Source organism: Pan troglodytes, chromosome 2 (genome assembly GCF_028858775.2).
Source record: "Pan troglodytes isolate AG18354 chromosome 2, NHGRI_mPanTro3-v2.0_pri, whole genome shotgun sequence".
Classification (NCBI taxonomy): Eukaryota; Metazoa; Chordata; class Mammalia; order Primates; family Hominidae; genus Pan; species Pan troglodytes.
The window spans coordinates 125,027,334-125,050,754 of record NC_086015.1 but is presented as its reverse complement, the minus strand read 5'-3'; the positions used below and the strand labels follow the sequence as shown (position 1 = coordinate 125,050,754).

Sequence of the window (23,421 nt, the reverse complement as noted above, 5' to 3'; positions counted from 1 at the left end):
TCATAAATTTTATTTAACAGAAGACATGATGACTAAATGTAATGTGCTATCCTGGATGAGATTCTACAACAGAAACAAAAAGACGGTAGGTAAAAACTAAGGAAATCTGAATAACGTATGGACGTTGATTAATTTTAAAAGTTACATAAACTTATGGTTAAACACATAATATTTAAAACAAAGTAATATGTTTACTGCATCTGTATGGGGGAAATTGTGTGTGTGTGTGTGTTCCTGCACATCTCTCCACATTCAGTGAAGGCATATTGATAGCTTGAAATTAGACATGGTGAGATGGTGGGAATGGTAATATCACAGAAATAAGTAAACACTACAAGTCCAAAATATTCCCCTGCAGTAACATTTCTCCTGGTTGCTAAATGCTTACCAGCATATCACTAGCTATAACCCACCTAAATAAAAGTTCTTTGGGTTCCTCATTAATAGTTAAGTGCTTGAGAGCTGCCAATCAAAGATAATCATTTCAGCATTTGTCTTTTATAGCTGGTCCCCTCCCTAGCCTATTGAGAATGTAATAATATGCTATTTATAGATCCTTCATCAAATCATCCTACCTGACCCTTCCCAGGAACCTAAAGATAATAATAACAATACTACTACTAATAAATAATTTTTAACATTTGTTGTGTGATATGTACCAGATTCTGTGCTAAGAATTTTATGGTCATTATTTTACTTAATCCTCACAACAACCCTTTAAAATAGGAACATTGATAATTTCCATTTTACAGATGTAAAAAATAAGATGAGAAACAAAAAATGGTCCAAGGTTAAGCTCATTTTATATAACTCTAAAATGAACTACTTATTCATTTCATTTAATCATTCATTTACTCACCCACTCTTTTCGTACTTGGGTTATGTGTAGACATTTAATTCTTTGTATGCAAATGGTCCATCCACTTTATGGAGGCCCTCTTGAGGGCCAGAATGGTGCCCTATAACTTTTTCTAGTCCTCTTATTATGTACTCTGAGATGCTCAATTAGCTAAGTGACTGAGCTCTCAGTATTTGACCAAGAATCTATTATATCAGAGATATTAAACTCTAAAATACATCTATTCATTCAATGAACATCTATAAGCATTTATAAGGTAAAAGACACTGTAATAGATGCAGAAAACAGGTAAGAGTCTCTGCTAGTGGAGGTTTCATCTCAGTAGAAGAGATAAACATTTAAAAAATAAATGTGTGTGTGATGACTATTATTTTGCAGGTAGGGATTTTTGTGTGAGAGTCATTAGCTTAGTCCTGGAGATGTTCAGAGGAAACACTTCAAAGAATGAACTGAAGGATGAACTGACAGTTGAAGGAGTAGAATGGGAATGTTCCAGGCAGAGGGAATGAAAAAAGTATTTTATCTGTTAAACCAGTTTATAATTTAGGAGGCACTCAGTAACTATCTGTTAAGAGTGGATTCATCTAGCACACATGCAAAAATGTACTTGCCCTGCCATTCAGATATCCAAACAACTTTAAGTACTCTGAATTTTCATATAATTTACTCACAATAATAAAAAATAAGCAGAATAGAAATACGAATCAAAATAAGTTAAATGAACTAATATGGAATGAATAAATTCGTTTCACAGAATGCCCATATATGACATAGAGAAGACAAGAGAGTTGAGGCAAGGTCCTCGATGGCCATCTCTAGAATATGCACCCCTCAGTGCCACACAGGCATAAAGAGGAAGTCACATATCTTAATGGAAAAGAATTTTCCAGGGTTAGGAGAAAACACCTGTTTCCTACAAAAGTTTTATAAGACATCTCATTACTAAATCTACGAATTATGCAGCCTTCATTTATATTAATCAGCCTGTATTTCTTGTGCCTGTCAGCTGAATTAAAATCTGTGTGAAGGAGAGGACTGAGAAGGTTGGTTATCTGGAGGGTTGGGAGGAATAGGGCAGGAGGCAGAGGTTCAGGCTGAATTCCCTTCTGGGGTCAAAAGCGGGTCTGTAAACTGCTGGCTATACAAAACCTGTTGACAACTTGGTTTTGACTCTGGGTTGAATACATTTTCCTAAACAATGTGCTTAGGACCCTAAAGTAGTAAATCTAGAAAATATCCTAAATGTTAAAGATATCCTGATAAAGATCAAGGGGAGTGTAGTGAACAGGACACATCCAGGACAAGGTTAGAGACATTTAGGGAATCCGTAGACTTTCTCACAATATCTGCTCTACATGCAAATCTTCACATTTACTAGTTGTATTAGCAATAGTGGGGAGTGTTTTTAAATCCTGATGATGTTCTTTGTTAGGGTAAACCTTAGTGGAACACTCCATGGAAGTGCTTTTAAGCATATCTGAGATGTCAGTTTGATATGTAATTTGAGTTACAGTGGCCTCTTTGTGCTGGTATATTAACCCATTAAATAGATCTGTGTCCTGAGGAAACTCTATAATACTTGAGAGCTCCCCAAAGAGGGCCCTGCCACCTATCTCCTAAGATACATGATAATAAATTCCTCACTTTGATGGGCTGGAGAAATCCCCCTCACAAAGCCTGCTTTCAGGACTGTGATTCTTAGATCCTGGATCAAGAATAAGCCACACCAGTGTCTGGCACAAGGTCTGTGCTTAGTTAAGTACTTGTTGAATGAATGCTGAGTAACAGCTTTCTGGTCACACCTCCTAGGAATTTTCTTTGATTTTAGATTTTAGATTCCTTATGACCCTTGCTCTAGGTGCTCCAGGATGAGAAAGTCACCATTGCTCCTCATATGAGTTCTTCATTTATTATAAATGCTCAGTAATGATTCATAGAGTAATAGTGCCTGAGTTCTTATGGAATGAATGCTGCCGCTGCTTCTCCATAGTTCCATTCCCTTTGAAAAGTGGAAATGGCATATGGATCCAAGCATAGAGACCGAGCCCACCTATCTTGGCCTTCTCTGACACATTGCTCATCATGGATGGATTTCAGAGTTTCATTCCTGGCTCCATGAGCTCCATAATGACCCAGAGTCTGCTGATTCTGTTGGGGAAGACTCTTGGAGTTAGCAGATGCCTTGATTTTAGAGCCTAGCCAACTCTAGGCCCTTCAGTCAAATAGTTGTGACATCTCTAGCTCCTGTAGACATGGAGTTTTAACAGGGATTTCTTCACCTATCAGAAAAGGAGTTCCCAGCCAGAAACCATGCTTGGGAGGCAATCCTTGCCATTCTTCATGCAAGGATGGCTGGCTCCTTTAGCTCTCTGGCTCCCCGATATGCCAGCATTCCTGCTCAGCCCTCCCTACCTTTGGGCAAACTATAGTGATGCTTGAAGATGCTCAGTGAGAGCTGAAAGACAAGCATTGAGGTCTTAACACCAAGGCAGGAGCAGGAGTCTCTGATGCTTCTGAGAAACCTGGAACCATGACATCTATTCATTCTACATCTTCAGCCTTCCTAAGGCTCAATCTGCCATGCTCACTCCTCATTCCAAAATTAATCAAGCAGGAGGCAAAGAAGCACCTTGCCTGCAGCTCCATAGACAGAACAGACCCCCAAATCTCAATCACCCGCACCTCAGAAATGGACTACATACAGGGACCTGCAGAGACCAAAGGCCTGGGCAGCAAAATACACATCAAGGGCTTCTGTACATTCAAAGTTTTGAGAAGTTCAAGAGGATGAAACAAAAATCATCAGGCCTTGCCTCAGTTTCCCTAAAGCTAGCCCAGTTCTCTGTAAACCTAGTGCCTAATTAGGAGGGCCAACATTCCAGAAAGGAAAGTCAGGAGAACAAGAACCCAAATTCCCCTAGAAAGCCTCTTCTGGCATCTGTTTCTAGGAGTCAATTGGTTTGAGGGATGGTTATCAACTATGACATGGAGACAAATGGTCTGAAATCTATCTCATGTCATATTGGCCTCCTTTGAATACCAGAACAGAGCCCACACAATTCACAGAGCAGCAGTTCCTCTGTCCTGAGCACCGATGGGTCCCCAGTTCATATCTGCTGCAGCTGCATTTTGCAGGTAGACCTTAGTCAAGAAGAGGGTACCAGTGTGTGACCAGGTATCTCCACATTTTCCAGAGGAGATACCCATGATTCACAAAACTTTTCTTTTGAAGTGCCACCATCATGCTGCCTAACTTCATGCTTAAAGCACCTGACTTTTCAAACTTCAGAGCCTGTCTCCAAAAAAATAAAGGATGGAATCATTGGTTTGGCTCTGGACCTGATTAGGAAGAAATAGAGAACTGATGCAGCCAGTAGTGCCAGATTCTGTGGGAGAATGCTCTGCTAAATGGTTCCATCACCTACTTTTGGAAGCCCTTTTGTTGGCTGTAGATTTTGCCTATTGTGTGACATGAATTTTTCTTATCCCTGATAAGTGCCTTAAAATAAACTTGAGCTTCCTCAATTTAGAGCAAGTCTCTCAAGGGACTTCTCGGCTGAGGCTATGTCTGAATTCAGTAAACCTCCCAAGTAGGCCTCAACTTGCTTAGAACCATGATACTGAAGCTGAATCATTTCTAACTAGCTTCGATTAGAGGTGGTTGAGTAAGTATCTATTCTGGAAATATGCTGCCTTAAGACAAGCCCAAACCATCAAAATGGAAAATTTTGAAAATTATGAAAAGAGGGACAAGTAGCCTAGTTCCTTTCATAAGCCATTCCACTACATTTGATGCCCTTCCTGCCACATCTCCCCTGCCCCACCCTGCTCCCATATGCCCATATGTTCACCCTCTTGCAAACCTTTAATCCAAAGCAATTTCTAAGAGGCAATTCTTTTAAGCACATAACACTCTGACTAATCCTTCGGTCAGTAATGCCTTGAGCTTCTGTACAACATATTTTTTTCTTTTGAACTTACCTGTATACTGCTTAGAAGTTATTTTAAGGCATTGTGTGTTTGTGTATATATATATATATATATACACAGAGATAATTTTCTGAGGAACTGGTTGTAACCTTGCTTCCAGTAGCTATAGTCCTAAAGCTGCCAGGACCCTCTAACTCCCAAAATGCTAAGCTTGCTGGCCTGGACAATAGTAATTCCTCTTTGGAGAGTTCCCATTGCAAATGAGAAAGAGGAAAGGAAGAAAAGATCACAGCAGACTCAAATGTCTGGAGAGGTAAGGTCAGCCTGTGGGCAGTGAGCAGAACACCAGGCAGTGCAGTGTAGTGTTTACATGTCAGAATCTGTGAATATGAATCATGGCTCCACCATTTTACTGAGGATAAAGAGCCTAATCTACATGTAAGGGATTGATGCCTAGCAGCATGAAGTTAACATAACATAAGTTATCTATAAGTCTCTTAGTTTCTGGGAGAGCAGCCAAATTGTGTTGTCTAGTAGGATGTCTGATACGAATTTGGACATTTGAGTTGAATCAGGGGAAGTGTTATGGGGCTGGAGTGGCCCATGATCCAACTTTCAGGTGCCTACCTGGGTGCAGGAACAAAGATGTGCTGCTCTGGCTGGAGATAGCCAGCATGAGTGAGGTGCTGCTTAGTAAGTAAATCTCTGTAGCCCTCACTGAATAGAGCTGCATTGTCTCTGGTGAGGCAGGTGAACTCTGTTCTAAGTCCGTCATGATGACCCCACAGATAACTATTTGGCCATCACAAGAATAAAACTACTGAATTCTACTGCAGGAAACTGAAATAAATCGAGATGAGTTCAGGGACACAGGAAAGGTTAAGGAGCTACAGAGATAACATAAGGGGGCACCTAGATGGTCTCAGGGCATGTATGGCAATTTGGGTTCTATTCTCAAGAGATTGCAGTTGATTATCTCACCACAGGTCCTTTCCTCCCACCCTGAATTCCCCTGCCTTTAGTTCTGAGCTCCAGGGACCTCTAGCTAATCCATTATCTCCTTCTCTTTTTCCCCTAAATTGCCTTGTAATTATGCTCTTTTATGATTCAACTTTCCTCTCCAAAACTCCCCTGGTCCCAAGGGCGGTGGTTCCAATGACTCCTAGAAACAGATGCCACTGGTTAGTGCCTTACAATAAACTTGAACTCCTTCAATTTTGAACAAGTCTCTCAAGGGACAGATGTCCTGCTATCTTTTAGGCATCCTGGACCCTGGTTGTGACCACTAATCCAGCCCTGGTGTTTTTTTGTCCCTAGTGGTGTTCTGGCACTTCAGAGAGACGTCAGATTCAGCCCTACTGACATGGCTTGGTACCCATGGAAGCCTGCCAGAAAGGAAAAATGCAGCTGAAGATTGCTGCATCCATGCCTCAGCACAGGGGTCCCCAACTCCCGGACCATGGACCGGTACCAGTCCGTGGCCTGTTAGGAACCAGGCCACACAGCAGGAGGTGTGCAGCGGGCGATGGTGCATTTCTGCCTGAGCTCCGCCTCCTGTCAGATCAGCTGCCCCCTTAGATTCTCAAAGGAGCGCGAACCCTACTGTGAACTGCTCACGCGAAGACTCTAGGTTGCACGCTTCCTATGAGACTCTAACTAATGCCAGATAATCTGAGGTGGAAGAGTTTCATCCTGAAACCACCCTCTACCCCGCCACCTGCCCCTTCCATCTTCCATGAAACCAGTCCCTGGTGCCAAAAAGGATGGGGACCACTGCCCCAGCATATTCAGAAGCCCAGGTCAAAGGAGATCCAGGAATTTGCTCTTCCCGTCATCACCTCCTTGTCCCCTTCCAGAATGTGCTTTTCCTCTGTATTGCTGATAGCAATACTCTCTGGCCCCTCCTACTGCTTCCTGCCCAGCACCAGCCCCTACTCTTGTGGATAATCTACAGTACAAGCATGGGGGTGGGGCTTAAATTCTAGTAGTCCTGCCAGCTTTTTGGTTTCCTGGCATATGAAGGCCAAGGAATTCAGAAAAATTATCTTTCTCAGGCTTGGACTATGTGGTGTTTGGTACACTCTGGATCCTTCTGGGAATTTTGCTCATGTAGGGAAATACAACAGATAAGGACCCAGGGCAGGGCAAGTATACAGAGATATTTTCATACAAAATCCAAATCTCATAATTAAGGTTCATCTTCACCCCAAGAGAATCCTGATTAATGTGGATTTTTTATTTAATGACTGTATGTAAAACTAATTCTAGAGACCAGCTATGTGAGAGACACACACATCATCAGGGAGCAGTGTCAGCTATTGATGCGGTCCGCTGGGCATCTCAGTCCTGAACAGCTGCAGTTGATATTCAGCAACATTCTGTTGCGCATTGAAGTCCTGGAGAGCCTGCAGAAGATGTTCCAAGCCCTGGCTCATGTCGGGCTTTGGAAGGGCTAGGGCTTTAACTGCGCTATTAGTTTCAGTGGCCCTGCCATGGAGCCATCACTTGATTGCCCACCCTGGTTTTACCTCTTTCTCATTATAGGCCCCACGAAGCTGCCCTGAAAATAGATACTTTTGTAAACAATATCTTTGGCTAGAGTAAATATGGAGAAAGAAAAGTGTAATGACAAAGGTAATCACAGTTAAACTACAAAAAGACCTTTTTTTTCTTTTTTCTCTTTTCTTTTTTTTAGACCTGAATTAGCTGGGAAACATTCCATCTGTTCCTATGCTCTGTATAGATTGTATAGCATAGGAAATATCTGTTCCTTGAAAGCTTGTCTTAGTTTGGGATGCTATAAAAATATCATAGACTGGGTGGCTTATAAACAACAGAAATTTATTTCCCATAATTTTGGAGTTTGAGAAGTCTAAGATTAAGGCACTGGTAGATTCGGTGTTGCGTGAGGGCTCACTTCATGGCTCACAGACGCCATCTTCTCATTCATCCTCACGTGGCAGAAGAGGCAAGGGAGCTAAGTGCAGTAGCTCATGCCTCTAATCCTAGCACTTTGGGAGGCCGAGGCAGGTGTATTGCTTGAGCCCAAGAGTTAAAGACCAGCCTGGGCAACATGGCAAAATCCAATCTCTACAAAAACAAAAAAAAAACAACAAAAAAAACCCCACAAAAATTAGCTGGGCATGGTGGCGTACACTTGTAGTCTCAACTACTCAGGAAGCTGAGATGAGATGATCACCTAAGCCCTGGAAGTTGAGGTTGCAGTGAGCCAAAATTATGCCACCGCACTCCAGCCCAAGAGTGAGACCCTGTCTCAAAAAAAAAAAAAAAAAAAAAAAAACAAGGGAGGACTCTGGGGTCTCTTTTATAAGGGCACTAATCTCATTCATGAGGTCTCTACCTTCATGACCTAATTATCTCCCAAAGGCCCTACCCCCTCATACTATAAAATTGACAGGACATCAGCATATGAATTTTGCCGGGAACACAAATATTCAGTCTATAAAAAAGCCCCAAAAGCAATTGCCTGAAAAACTGTCTGGATTGTATACTTTTCTTCTGAGATTAACAACTTTTAAATGTTTTTTTTTCTAGAAGTTGTCAGATTCCTCTACTTTTTCTTGGGTCAAATTTGGAAATATATGTATACACATACATTCCTTTATTTTTTTGGCACAGTTTTAGATTTACAGACACATTGAGCAGACATACAGAGTTTTATATATTCATCTCATCCTCCCCCCACTTCCCACCTCTCAGCAGTTTCCCCTATTATTACCATGTTTATTACATTTGATGAACCAATATTGAGACATTATCATTAACTAAAGTCCACAGTTTACATTAAAATTTACTCTTTATGTTATACAGTTCTATGGAGTTTGTCAAATGCACAATACCACATACTCACCACTGCAGTGTCATACAAAATAGTTTCTCTCCCTTAAAATATTGTCTCTATTCCATATATTAATCCTTCTTTGCCCCTTCCCAACCCCATCCATGACAGCCACTGATTTTCTTTTACTGTTTCTATAGTTTTGCCTCTTTCAAAATGTCAAATTGCTGGGCCACACAGTATATAGCCTTTTCAGACTGATTTCTTTCACTTAACAACATGCATTTAACGTTCCTCCATGTCTTTTCATGGCTTGATTGCTCAATTCATTTTATCACTGAATAATGTTCAATTGTATGAAATACCACAGTATATCTGTTTATCTACTGAAGAACATCTTTGCTTTCAAGTTTTGGGAATTACGAATAAAGCTGCTATAAACATTCATGTCCAAGTGTTTTTGTGGACATACATTTTCACTGATTTTGATATATCTAGGAGCATGATTGCTGGATGGTATGGTCAATCTATGTTTAGCTTTGTAAGAAACTGCTTAACTGTCTTCCAAAGTGGTTGTATCATTTTACATTCCCATCAGTAATAGATGTGAGTTCCTGTTGTTCTACATGCTTGCCAGCAGTTGATGATGTCCAGGTTTTGGATTTTTGTCATTCAAATAGGTGTGTGGTGGTATCTTATTGTTCCTTTAATTTGCAATTCCCTAGTAACATATGACGTTGACTTCCTTTCCTTTCCTTTCCCCTCCCTCCCTCCCTTCTTCCTTCCTTCCTTCATTTCTCTTTCTTTCTTCCTCTTTCTTCCCCTCCCTCCCTCTCTCTCTTTCTTTCTCTCTTTCTTTCTTTCCTTCCTTCCTTCTTTTTTTCTTTCCTTTCTTTCCTCTCTCTCTCTCTCTCTTTCTCTCTGACACGGAGTATCCCTGTGTCCCCCAGGCTGGAGTGCAGTGGCGCAATCTCAGCTCATTGCAACCTCCACCTCCCAGGTTCAAGCGATGCTCCTGCCTCAGCCTCCTGAGTAGCTGGGATTACTGGCGCGCACCACCACGCCTGGTTAATTTTTGTATTTTTTTAAGTAGACACGGGGGTTTCATCATGTTGGTCAGGCTGGTCTTAAACTTCTGACCTTGTGATCTGCCTGCCTCGGCCTCCTAAAGTGCTGGGATTACAGGCATGAGCTATCGTGCCCGGCTGCATTTTTTCATGTGCTTATTTGCCATCTGTGTATCTTCTTTGGTGAGGTGTCTGTTCAGATCTTTTGCCCACTTGTTAATTTTTTTAATTAAAATTTTTGCATTATAAGAGTTCCTTGTGTATTTTAGGTAACAGTCCTTTATCAAATAGGTATTCTACAAATATTTTCTCCCAGTCTGTGCCTTGTTTTTTTAATCTTCTTAACGGTGCCTTTTGCAGAGCAGAAGTTTTTCATTTTAATCAAGTCCAACTTATTGTGTTCTCCCCCCCGCACTGGCTCATGCTTTTGGTGTTGTATCTGAAAAGTCATCACCAAACTCAAAGTCACCTAGAGTCTCAAATTATCCTATAGATGTTTTATATTTTTACATTTTATATTTACATCTTAAGATCCACTTTGAGTTAATTTGTATAAAGGTATAAAAGTTAATTTGTATAAAAGGTGTGTGTCATTTTTTGCATGTGGATTTCCAGTTGTTCTAGCACCATGTATTGAAAAGACTCTTTTCTCCATTGAATTGCCTTTGCTCCATTCTCAAAGATCAGTTGTCTACATTTACGTGGATCTATTTTGGGGCTGTCCATTCTGTTCCATTGGTCTATTTGTCTATTCTTTAGCCAATACCATGCTGTCTTGTTTACTGTAGCTGTGTAGTAAGTCTTGAAGTTGGGTAACGTCAGTCCTCCAACTTTGTTCTTCTTGAATAGTCTGTGGATTATTCTGGGTCTTTTACTTTTTCATATAAAATTCAGAATTAATTTGTTGATATCCACAAAATAATGTGCTAAGATTTTGATTGAGATCTTATTGAATCTACAGATAAAGTTGGGAAGAATTGACATCGTAACAATACTGATGCTTTCTGGGAATATGGAATATTTCTCAATTTATTTAGATTTTAATTTTTTTAATCAGAGGTTTGCTAGTTTCCTTCACATAGAGCCTGTACATATTTTGTTAGATTTATGCCTAAGTATTTATTTCTTCTTCTTTTTTTTGAGGCTAATGTAAATGGTATTGTGTTTTTAATTTCAAATTCCAATTGTTCTTTGCTGAGGAAAGCAATTGACCTTTTACCCTGTAGCCTTGTTAAAATTGCTTATTAATTCCAGGAGGTTTTTGTTTATTCTTAGGAATTTTTTACATAAAAAATCATGCCATCTACAAAGACAGTTTTATTTATTACTTGCTAGTATGAATATCTTTTATTTCCCTACATTAGGCAGGAGGTTTAGTACAATGTCACCTAGGAGTAGTGACAGGGGACATCCTTACCTTGTTCCTGATCTTAGAGGGAAAGCATCTAGTTTCTCACCATTAAGAATCTGCAATATTTTTCTATCAAGTTGAGTAAATATCCTTCGATTCCTAGTTTTCTGAGTTTTTTTTTTTTTATCATGAATGGGTGTTGATTTTTTTTCTTCTTCCCCCACCTTCCCTCGTCTTCTTTCCCCACCTTCTTTCCTCAGCTTCTTTTCCCTATCCCCACCTTCCCTCTCTTCTTCCCCCACCTTCCCTCTTCTTCTTCCCCTGCCATCCCTCTTCTTCTTTCCCCTTTCCCTACCATCCCTCTTCTTTCCCCTTTCCCCACCATCCCTCTTTTTCTTTCCCCACCTTCCGTCTTCTTCTTTCCCCTCTTTCTTTTTTTTTTTTTTTTTTTTTTTTTTTTTTTTTTTTTTTTTTTTTTTTTTTTTTTGAGACGGAGTCTCGCTCTTTCGCCCAGGCTGGACTGCAGTGGCGCTGTCTTGGCTCACTGCAAGCTCCGCCTCCCGGGTTCAGGCCATTCTCCTGCCTCAGCCTCCCTAGTAGCTGGGACTACAGGCGCCCACTACCACACCCGGCTAATTTTTTGTATGTGTTTTTGGTAGAGACGGGGTTTCACCGTGTTAGCCAGGATGGTCTCGACCGCCTGACCTCGTGATCCACCCGCCTCGGCCTCCCAAAGTGCTGGGATTACAGGCGTGAGCCACCACGCCCGGCCTCTTTCCCCTCTTTCTTTCCTCACCTTCCTTCTTCTTTTTCCCCCCTCATCTCCCTCCCTCTTTCCCCACCATCCCTCTTCTTCTTTCCCCACCTTCCCTCTTCTTGTGAAAATATTTTTCTTCATTGGTTGATGTGATCATGTGATTGTATATTTTTGCATATAATTGATATATCTCAAAGTTATATTTTTCAAGACAATTTCTTATTTCTCCAAGATTTTAAGATTTATTCATATAGAATTCTATGTTGGATATTTTATTTATTTAACAAATATTTATTGAGTATATACTATGCTGAAGATACGTTAGGTATGGAAGATACATTAATAAATAAGGCTGCATGAAAGTTTTGGAATAAGTTTGCATTTGGTATAGAGGAAGGTAAGATGACGATGAGGAAAGAACTGAAAAAGGGGAGAGGGAATTAGGCAACAGTAAATCACAGAGAATGTGACATTTCTTGTCTTTCAACTTTTCCTCCCTGTACTTTCAATTAGGGAAATGATCACTCTCTAAGGGACACCTGAATGACTCCACACTTCTGTGATTTCTGCAGTCTCTAACTGCTCTGGAGCTTAGAGTCATATCCAAACCCCTTAGCATAAAATGGCACAATTTTATGACCTACTCTTTGCCTAACCGTTCAGTCGTATCACTTATGTCAAATTGCCCAAATGGTCCATGCACATGCTGCTCCATCTACCTCCACTATTCTGTACCCTCTTTTTTGCTGGGGCAACCCCTAATTATCTTTTATTATCTTGATCACCCTCTCAGAGCCTAAATTGCTTCCATTAAGTTGCATTCTAAATTATTTCCAGTCCTTCAGTGAACTTAGAAATAATATGTTTTGCTCTTTAACTTCTCCACCTCATTTTCTTCCTTCACACCCCTAGTGTTCACTATAATTCTCACCATACTATGCTCACCCAATAATAGAAGGTAGAGCTATAAGAAGACCTACTAGACAGAAAAAATTCTAATCTCTTCTCCCATAAGAAAGTTTCATTCTGTTAAAACTGAAAGGTAAATTCTAAGGTCGAATGTGGAAATAAGTATGTAGAAAGGTAAATTTTGTGTAAGGGAGTACAATAGGACTCTCAGTGATGGCTTCTATTTTCTCTAAGATAGAAGCAAGTTCATCTGCTAGGAGTGTGAAGTGTAGACACGGGGTTGGGACTTAAAGAGGATGTTAAAGGTTTGAATAATTGTGGCAAATAGGAGAGGAAGCTGAAGACAAGAAGGATTTGGGAGTGTGCTGAAGATGGAGTTCAGCTGGAAACTGAATGTGCAGTGGTCAGGACATTGATGTCACTGATGACATTGTCCTGATGTCTCCTGCAGCATTTTGCTCCCCAAAGGTAGAAGTAGAGACCAATGGTTGGACTGATGCAGGTTTAGGACTTTGCTGGGTGGATACAATCAGGGATATAAGAATATCATGTATTCATTAAGTACTGCAGCATTGACATTGAATAACCTCTTCAAATTCTGTCTCTGCCCCTCACCATGTGACCTTGTGCAAATTATTTAACCTTCTGAAGTCTTATTGTCTCACATTTAAGATAAGGATAATCATATATACTTTATTAATTTAACAGATATTGAGTGCCCTCCTCTATACTTTTCTGGGACCTGGAGATAAAGCTGAGATCAAAATTACTACCTTCCTGGAGCTTATAATCTAATGAGAAGAGAGATACGAGATAAATGAAATATATGGTACTTTAGATGGCAAAATGCTTAGGGGAAAAAGAAGCAAAGAAGAAGTATATAGTGCATGCAGGAAACTGCAATTTTATGTTTGTATTGATACATATTTGTACATATTTATGGGGTGTGGTAGTTTGATATATGCATACAATGTGTAATGATCAAATCAGGGTGTTTAGGATATCTATCACCTCAAACATTTATCATTTTTGTGTTTGGAACATTTCTAATATCCTAGTTATTTTGAAATATATAACATATTGTTAACTATAGTCACCCTACTGTGCTATCAAACACTTGAACTTATTCCTTCTATCTATGTTTGTACCCATTAACCAATCTCTTCCCTGCCTCCCCCAACTCCACCTTCCCAGCCTCTGGTACTTATCTCTACTCCATGAGATTAACTTTTTAAGCTCCCACATGAGTGAGACCATGGGATATTTGTCTTTCTGTGCCAGACTTATTTCACTTAGAATAATGACCTCCAGTTCCGTAAGATGGGCAGCCACGAAAGGCCTTACTTAGCTGATGTTTGAATTGTGAAGTTATGTAATCATTAAGATGAGTATACATACAATGGGCCAGCTGAGTGCACAGCAAGATTCAATAAATTCAAACTAACATTACTCTTATTGCCAAGAGAGTGCCTGAAATGACAGCTCATTGGGAGCTGGCTACTTTCCTTCCCTTTCCTTAGGGGTTTAAGGAAAGCATGAATGATTTCAGTCTTTTGCTGGAGCTCCTCACTGACACTCATTGCAGAGCCTGAGCCCTCAACTCTCAATCTTTGCTTAGGTCCTGGCTCAGGCTCCACTTTGTAAGAGGCACCTTCCTAGTATTCACTACTCTCTCTCTCATAATCATGTCCTTACAGACATTGCTGATCCTCTTTCATACTGACACCGGGTTCTAGTCCGAGTTCCATCACTAAGTCGCTGTTTGACTTTGGGCAAGTTACTTCTGTGGTTAATTATTTTTCATCAACAAAATCAAAAGGTGAAACTAGACGAACAACTAAGAGGCTCCAGTATTTTTTCAATCTAAGAGTCCCATATCCCCCACTCCCTTCTCACAGCTCATTCAACAATCCTAATGGCAGCGGGTGCCCGCAGTCTCAAGTCTCTGCCGAAGCCCAAGCCGCAGTCTCGGTCAGTCACAGCCGACGAAGCGGAGGAACTGGAGGAAGCCAGCATAACCACCTCACACTGAGAACATCTGACCTTTCCCAGAACGCCCGCCCACTCGACACTTCCTGTCCCTCCCCAGATCTTGTTCCGGGGCACCTACTCGCGTCTAATCACTCCCCTCATTCACTCTTTAGGGTCCATTGGCTGTTTCTTCGAGGAAGCGGAGCATCTTCTGTCGTTGATTGGTTTCCGTCATTGTTGATAGGTTGGTAACAAACAAGGTGTGCCTGGTCTCCCTGGTAACGTCCTGCCGATAGTCCTGATTGGTCGGTGTCTTAATCCCATCTTCCGTCCCAACTGCTAGTGGCTGAGTCCCTGGCGGGGCGCGGCGGTGGAAGGTGTCGCGTACGGGCTTCCCGAGCTGACGTGGCTTGAATTGGGAGGGGGGCAGCTGGAGCCTCAGGCGGCAGCGCTTCTAGGTGAGTGGGGGACGCTACCCAACTCTTCCCTCTGCGAGTCCAATAACGGTCACCCCCGCCAGAGGGGCCGCGGGAGCTGCCCAAGCAGCTACACCGGAGTCCCCTCCTCGCCCCGCCTCTCCCGGATTCAGTCCTGGATCCGGCCCTTCACCCGCCTCCTTCACCTACCAGGCCTCGTTCTAGTAGCCCACAAGCCTCTCGGCCTCTCCGGTGGGCCTTCGGGGTCACCCTGCGCAGACTTGGACCACTTGCTCACGGTCTGTCCCCTCCCCGGTACGTTTCTCCTCTGGGAGCGACGGGGAAAAGCGCCTAGGTCAGTCCTGTCCGCACGGCCTTGTTCGTGGAGCGGCCTGCCTAAGTCGGCCTCCGTACGCAGCCGCTGACGTCGGAAAGAACCTGCTGGGCCCCTGTGCTCAGGCCCTAAACAAACTTGGTGTCCCGAAGGGGAGGCGCGACCAAAAGAAATCAAAGGTCTTTAGGGCGGAGATCACAGAATCATTGGAGATATTAATGCAAACGGAGGCCTGTCCAATAATCCTGCTAATGCTAATGGGTTACTGGAAAGATGAGAAGAGAGGAAAGTTCCCAACGATCCCGTCAACACGAAAATCCCAGGAATCAGAGGTGGGCAGGCTGTTAGAGAAAAAGGAACCTCTAAGAGAGTTCTCGAGGAAAAATAACTTGGTTTGATGGTGTGGAGTATGTTTAATCTGCACAACCGGAATGTGAAAGGGAGGGTGAGTCCCTTGAGGAATGAGGAATATATTTGTCTGACTTATTTAAAGAGCTCCAGTTGGTCTATGGGGAGCGGACAGTTTGAGAGTGGGACAGGGATATTTACAATCATGGATAAGTACTTTCACTTTTGGAGATAGTTGGAAGCTGTCTGAGCATTTAAAGGACCTTTTTACAGTTCTGTGCAAGATGCAAGCCAAGTGGAGGGCTCTTTACATAAGGGCCAGAGGCCTTTCCAAAAGCGTGAATTGATAAGATTTAGATGGTCAGAATGGTTATGAAGGGGCAAACTCAGGAAATATCCTATTGGAAAAATGGCAGGATTTGGTTTTGGAATAGATGCAGGAAAAAGTTGAAGAGTACTCAAAAGTTGCAGGCATTGTACATTAACTGCTTCATAGCTTTTACTTCTCATCCCTTGACCACAGAATGACCATTTAATGTTTTTCTTTTCACTGCATCAATATTTTTTACTACCTCAGCAGCTTCCAAACCTTTTAATTGCACTCCCTATCAGTAAAACATTTTTGAGCATGCATCTCCCCAAAGGTTGTATGTTTAATTATTTATAGTGTATGACTACCACTGTAAATATGTTGTGTATAATATGAAATATGCAAAAGTATAAACGTAAAAGAATGAAGTTTTTAAAAAGCCTTGTCCACACCTTGGGACCTCCCAACCCAATTTGACAATCACGTAAAGATACTTCCTTGTTTTTCAAGAAGGTCGTTGGCATTTCTGGCATCCAGACTCTGGGATGCAGCCTTTCTTAAACATGATCTTTAGAAGGTTTTTTTCAACCTTCTGCTTGAGTTTTATAGGCCCCCTTTCTTTTTCTCCCTTTGATTAATGGATTAATTAAAGGGATGTTGACTTTATCCTTGTTTATAAAATAAATCATTCATTAATTTCTCTAGGTTAGTTACTATTAGGAATACCACTGATCATTACATACCAGTCTGTGATTAGAAACCATTATGTAAAAGGAGACTAAGCTCTATATTGCTGTATTTTTAATTAAGCTATTTTAAAATCAGCTATATGCTTTTGATAAAAGGAAATTTAATACAGAAGGATACAATGTAAAAAAAGTATTTTTCTTTTCTATCTACTGATCTACCCATCTCCATTCCCCACTTCCCAGAAGTAAGCACTGTAAATAATTTCTTGGTTATATTTAAGAAACTTTCTGATCATAATAAAGCACATGATAATATATACCCCCTTCTCTCTTTCCCACAAGTGGAATCCTAATACACATGCTTTTGCCATTTAGTACTGTATATTAGGCACTTTCAATATCCATGGGTATAAAACTACCTCATCCTTTTTATGGCTACACAGCAGTCCTTTGTAAAAATATAAAAATAGTATTTAGCCTGTCCCCATTGATGGACATTTAGATTTTCAGTCATTAGCCATCAAAACACTGCTGTAGTGTTTTGTTATATAACATCCATGTGTATATATATGTATATATATACATATATACATTATATACATGTATATATATACATATATGTATATAAGTATATATACATATATAAGTATATATACATATATATGCATATATACATATATACACATATATGCATATATACATATATACACACATATATTTACATATATATACATATATATACACACATGGATTTTTGTTTTATGTAACATCCATACATAACATGTTTTGTTATGTAACATCCATATATATATATATATATATATATATAAAACATCCATGTATATATATCTTAGGGCCCTTGTGTGAACCTATCTGTGGTATAAACAATATGGAATTATTTGGGGCCATACTAATATGAATCATTTTAGTTTACTTACTGCTTTAAAAAAAAGTACTTACCTAGCTATTAACATAGTGCCTTTATCCCTTCATTCTGTTTTCAACCCGAGTGAAGAATATTGGATAATGAGATTATTCAGAAAATAAAATATTTTCTGTGTATCTTCACCCACCGAGAAGCTTTGTCAAACTATGTGACTGGGGAAATTACTTAACATCCCTCTGCCTTAGTTTACTCACCTTAAAACTGGGAATATTGACGGTACTCCCTCTTGCGGTTGTTTTAAGAATAAAGTGAGTTAGGCCGGGCGCAGTGGCTCACGCCTGTAATCCCAGCACTTTGGGAGGCCAAGGCGGGTGGATCACTTGAAGTCAGGAGTTTGAGACCAGCCTGGCCAACATGGTGAAACCCCTGTCTCTACTAAAAATACCAAAAATTAGCCAGTCGTGGCAGCGGGTACCAGTAATCCCAGCTACTGGGGAGGCTCAGGCAGGAGAATCGCTTGAACCCAGGAGGCAGAGATTGTAGTGAGATCGTGCCACTGCACTCCATCCTGGGCGACAATAGTGAAACTCCGTCTCAAAATAAATAAATAAATAAATAAATAAATAAATAAAGTGAGTTAAATAACGAAAAGTAAGTTATGTATAAAGATATTGGAGCAGTGTTTGGCAGGTCACGCTGTGTATGTATGTTATAGCTACCACTTACAAATTCATTTAATTAAAATAGTGGCTTCTGCATCATGAAAAATAGTTGTTCATTTTCTAATTGTAAAATTATGTCATAATATCGAATGTGTTATTTCCAGCTATACAGCACTACCCATTAGGCCCTCAACTTGGTTGAAAATCACTTTGAGATTTAAGGAATTAAGGACAGCTACTGAGGCTTAACTAAATAAGCATGAAATAAGTTTGAGGAGTCACCTCAACTGAAACCTAACCACCTTCTCTGTGTTTCCGTGGGAAAATGTGATTTAAATTCCAAAGTAGATGGCGTATATGCATATATACACAGGCATGCACTCACTGTCTTCAGTTATTTTGCTTATTTTCCTGTGCATATTGTTCTGTTTTCGGTGGCTAGGGACATGCTTTATAATTCTTTTTGTATTTTTATAGTTCCTAGCATAATGCTGAACACCAGGTGGTTGTTATAAGAATAATCATTGATAACAGTAAAGACTTGGAGAAAATAAAACTTACTTAATTCTAAGTGCCACTTCAACACATAAGTGTTAAGGTCCTGTGGCAGGGTTTGTGAAAGCTGTGACCAGCATAGACTTTGAGGAATTGTTTTATTTGCCTTAGTGTTTTATGGAATCCCTGGCCTTGGCATGAAGCTCTGTGTTTTATTCTTTTCCTTAGTTGCTATTCATTATTTTGGTGCCTTATAAAATAACAGCAAGAACATTGTCCAACAGCCATACATATTCCTTACATGAATTTATGACTATGAATATGAATATTTCCCCTTTATTAATTTTTACATATATGTATACATATACATACACGTATACATATGTATATATACATACACGTGTACATATGTATATATACATACACGTGTACATATGTATATATACATACACGTGTACATATGTATATATACATACACGTGTACATATGTATATATACATACACGTGTACATATGTATATATACATACACGTGTACATATGTATATATACATACACATATACATATGTATATATACATATACATACATAGATTTATGACTATGAATATGAATATTTTCCCCTTTATTAATTTTTATCTATACATTTGCCCATTTCTGTCCTCAGTGAGCCTAATAGAGGGGAGTACCCATCTTTCTTCATTTAGCTTAAGCATGGCTACTTACTGGCTTTCTTGCCCTGTAGTTCCCAACCTTTGAGCTACCAAAAGCCTACAACTGTGGATGAGATGCCCTTCCATTTACATTTCCAGATTATTCCTTTAATGTCAACAGCTGTAGAGTAGGGGGCATTAGAATGGTCCTTGTCAGTCTTCATTTTAAGATGAGGAAACTGACGCTTTAAGGTGACTTACCCACTATGATGCAGCTTCTTATTGAGCCAGGACGGAAAACTCAGTTCCTTGGCTTCCAGTTTGGTGCTCTTCCCACTATGTCACCTGCTTTCCTGTGGATCTCTGAGACTGTTGAATCAGTCTATGAGAGACTCCTTTTGTCCTGCCTGAACAGTACATCTCTAGCACTCTCTCAGATTTTTATCTCATTGAAATATTAGTCTTTCCTTTCTTAAAATGTACATATTTTTAAATGGTTGTGTGAGAAAAGTAATCTATTTTTCCTTTAAATAGCTTTTTGTTTTATTCTATCAATCTTTTTAATTTTTTTTTTTTTTTTTTTTTGAGACAAGGTCTTGTTCTGTTGCCCAGGCTGGAGTGCAGTGCTGTGATCATAGCTGACTGCACTCTCAAACTCCTGGGCTCAAGTGATCCTCCTGCCTCAGCCTCCCGAATATCTGGGACTGCAGGCATATGCCAGTATGCCCAGCTAATTAAAATTTTTTTTTTTTTTTGTAGAGACAGTCTCTCTATGTTGCTCAGGCTGGTCTTGAACTCTTGAGCTCAAGCCATCCTCTCACCTCAGCCTTCTAAAGTGCTGGGATTACAGGCGTGAGCCACCCTGCCTGACTGCTATTGTATTATATATTTAACTGAGGGACCTTGAAATGTCTTAATTTCTGAGTGTCAGTTTCCCTCTATAAAATGGGGATGATGATAATACTTATCTTGCAGATTTTGTTAAGATTAAAGAGTATATAAAGTGGTACAGTCACTTTGCATTTAAATTAAATGTTTCTCAATAATTGTTGCCATTAATATTATCATTATTATCCTGTGTTCATGTGTATGTGTTCCTCGTTTGCTATGATATTCAGTGATATTCAGTAGGATGCTGATGGGCACACTCCTTTCTAGGGAGGGTCAATCAGAAACTCATGTGGTAGTGGTATGGGTTTCCATAATGGATTTCATAATAATTAATGATATTTGAATTACTAGAATAAATCCACTTGGTGATAATATTTTTCAGTATCTAGTCAGATTTAGTTTGCTAATATTTTATTTAAAATTCTAATTAAAATTTATTAGAATGTTGTCATCAGTATTCATAGGGAGATGGTTTGTAATTTTTCATTTTCTTTTTCTATGTTTTGGAGCAATATAAACAGCAACTTCTGTAGCACTTAGATTATCTCATTTTTGACAATTTGGTAAAGTTTTCTAATAGCAACTATTTCTGGTGTTTTAGCATTGGTGACTTATTTTATAATTTTTCCATGGAAATATATGTATTTATAATTTGTATTCCTAGAGGTATTAATTTTGATTAACTGTATTTTTTTTATTATACTTTAAGTTCTAGGGTACATGTGCACAACGTGCAGGTTTGTTACATAGGTATATATGTGCCATGTTGGTTTCCTGCACCCATCAACTCGTCATTTACATTAGGTATTTCTCCTAATGCTATCCCTTCCCCAGCCCCCAACCTCCAATAGGTCCCAGTGTGTTATGTTCCCTGCCCTGTGTCCAAGTGTTCTCATTGTTCAATTCCCACCTATGAGTGAGAACATGCGGTGTTTGATTTCTGTCCTTGTGATAGTTTGGCGAGAATGATGGTTTCCAGCTTCATCCATGTCCCTGCCAAGGACATTAACTCATCCTTTTTTATGGCTGCATAGTATTCCATGGTGTATATGTGCCACATTTTCTTAATCCAGTCTATCATTGATGGACATTTGGATTGGTTCCAAGTCTTTGCTATTGTGAATAGTGCTGCAGTAAACATACATGTGTATATGTCTTTATAGTAGCATGATTTATAATCCTTTGGGTATATACCCAGTAATGGGATCGCTGGGTCAAATGGTATTTCTAGTTCTGATCCTTGAGGAATTGCCACACTGTCTTCCACAATGGTTGAACTAATTTACACTACCAACAATAGTGTAAAAGCATTCCTATTTTTCCACAACCTCTCCAGCACCTGTTGTTTCCTGACTTTTTAATGATCGCCATTCTAACTGGTGTGAGATGGTATCTCATTGTAGTTTGGATTTGCATTTCTCTGATGACCAGTGATGGTGAGCATTTTTCCATGTGTCTGTTGGCTTCATAAATGTCTTCTTTTGAGAAGTGTCTGTTCATATCCTTTGCCCACTTTTTGATGGTGTTATTTTTTTTCTTGTAAATTTGTTTAAGTTCTTTGTAGGTTCTGGATGTTAGCCCTTTGTCAGATGGGTAGATTGCAAAAATTTTATCCCATTCTGTAGGTTGCCTGTTCACTCTGATGGTAGTTTCTTTTGCTGTGCAGAAGCTCTTTAGTTTAATTAGATCCCATTTGTCTATTTTGGCTTTTGTTGCCATTGCTTTTGGTGTTTTAGTCATGAAGTCTTTGCCCATGCCTATGTCCTGAATGGTATTGCCTAGGTTTTCTTCTAGGGTTTTTTATGGTTTTAGGTCTAACATTTAAGTCTTTAATCCATCTTGAATTAATTTTTGTATAAGGTGCAAGGAAGGGATCCAGTTTCACCTTTCTACATATGGCTAGCCAGTTTTCCCAGCACCATTTATTAAATAGGGAGTCCTTTCCCCATTTCTTGTTTTTGTCAGGTTTGTCAAAGATTAGATGGTTGTAGATGTGTGGTGTTATTTCTGAGGGCTCTGTTGTGTTCCATTGGTCTATGTATGTGTTTTGGTACCATGCTGTTTTGCTTACTGTCGCCTTCTAGTATAGTTTGAAGTCAGGTAGCGTGATGCCTCCAGCTTTGTTCTTTTTGCTTAGGATTGTCTTGGCTATGCGGGCTCTTTTTTGGTTCCATATGAACTTTAAAGTAGTTTTTTCCAATTTTGTGAAGAAAGTCATTGGTAGCTTGATGGGGATGGCATTGAATCTATAAATTACCTTGGACAGTATGGCCCAGTGTGCTGTAATTCTTATTCATACATATTCAAATTATCCTTTTAGCCAATGGGAACCTGTGTCCTTTGAAAGCTTCCTATCTTGTATGACAAGATGTTTCAGGATCATTTTGTACATTTCCACTTTAGAAATGGAATTAGCCATTTCTCTAAGAAAACCTTCTTTTAAAAACTTTTTTAAAAATGGGAAAGAGTATTTCAAGACCCCAATCTAGGCACTAGAGATATTCATTGCTTCTCAGTTTGTCATTACTTTTAAGCCTTTTCGGTGGACAGAGCTAGGAAAATATATGAACAAATATAAAATACTGAATTGTCATTTCACACTGAGTGTTCCTATTCAGATTCAAAGATTAGTTTGTATTTCGGGGTTCTTAATTTCTTCTGTATTACATCTGTATCTTCTTTTCATAACTGAAAATACAGAATTAGTGTATCCATAATTATCATTTGCTTTAATTCTACATTTCACATATAGTAATCTAGGAGTGATGATACTAATATCACCACCACAACCACTTTAGACGAGATCGGATGTGTTCAGGATGGTATGGCCGTAGACAACAACCACTTTTAATTATTGAAAACTGTTTAAAAATATTTTTTATTTTTTGCATATGCTATTCACATTCTTCCCGATTTTTTTTCATGGTTGTCCTATATATTGTCAGAGCATATAATCATTACATACTATGCTGTCTCTCCTCCAGTCTTTACTTAGTCTTAATTCTGTTAGTAACCGTATATTTAATGCTCACCACTAGTTCTTATAATGATGTTTCTTTAGTCATTTGGATTGCCTCAAGTTTTGCCTCTAGTAAAT

General features: G+C 39.6%; 1 protein-coding gene across 30 annotated transcripts in view; it reads left to right on the top strand.

Moving 5' to 3' along the window:
* The first annotated feature begins 14,741 nt into the window (after positions 1–14,741).
* The window catches only part of GOLGB1 (golgin B1), an 85,416-nt gene continuing 76,736 nt past the window's right edge, over positions 14,742–23,421 (top strand). For 10 of the 30 annotated variants that reach the window (XR_010155312.1, XR_010155311.1, XR_010155313.1 and 7 more), the window contains exon 1: positions 14,921–15,101. The gene's annotated coding sequence lies outside the window, so the exon portion shown is untranslated. Of the gene's footprint in view, positions 15,726–23,421 lie in introns of all 30 variants that reach the window. The other 20 variants (XM_063806158.1, XM_063806152.1, XM_063806151.1 and 17 more) reach the window with 10 other exon arrangements.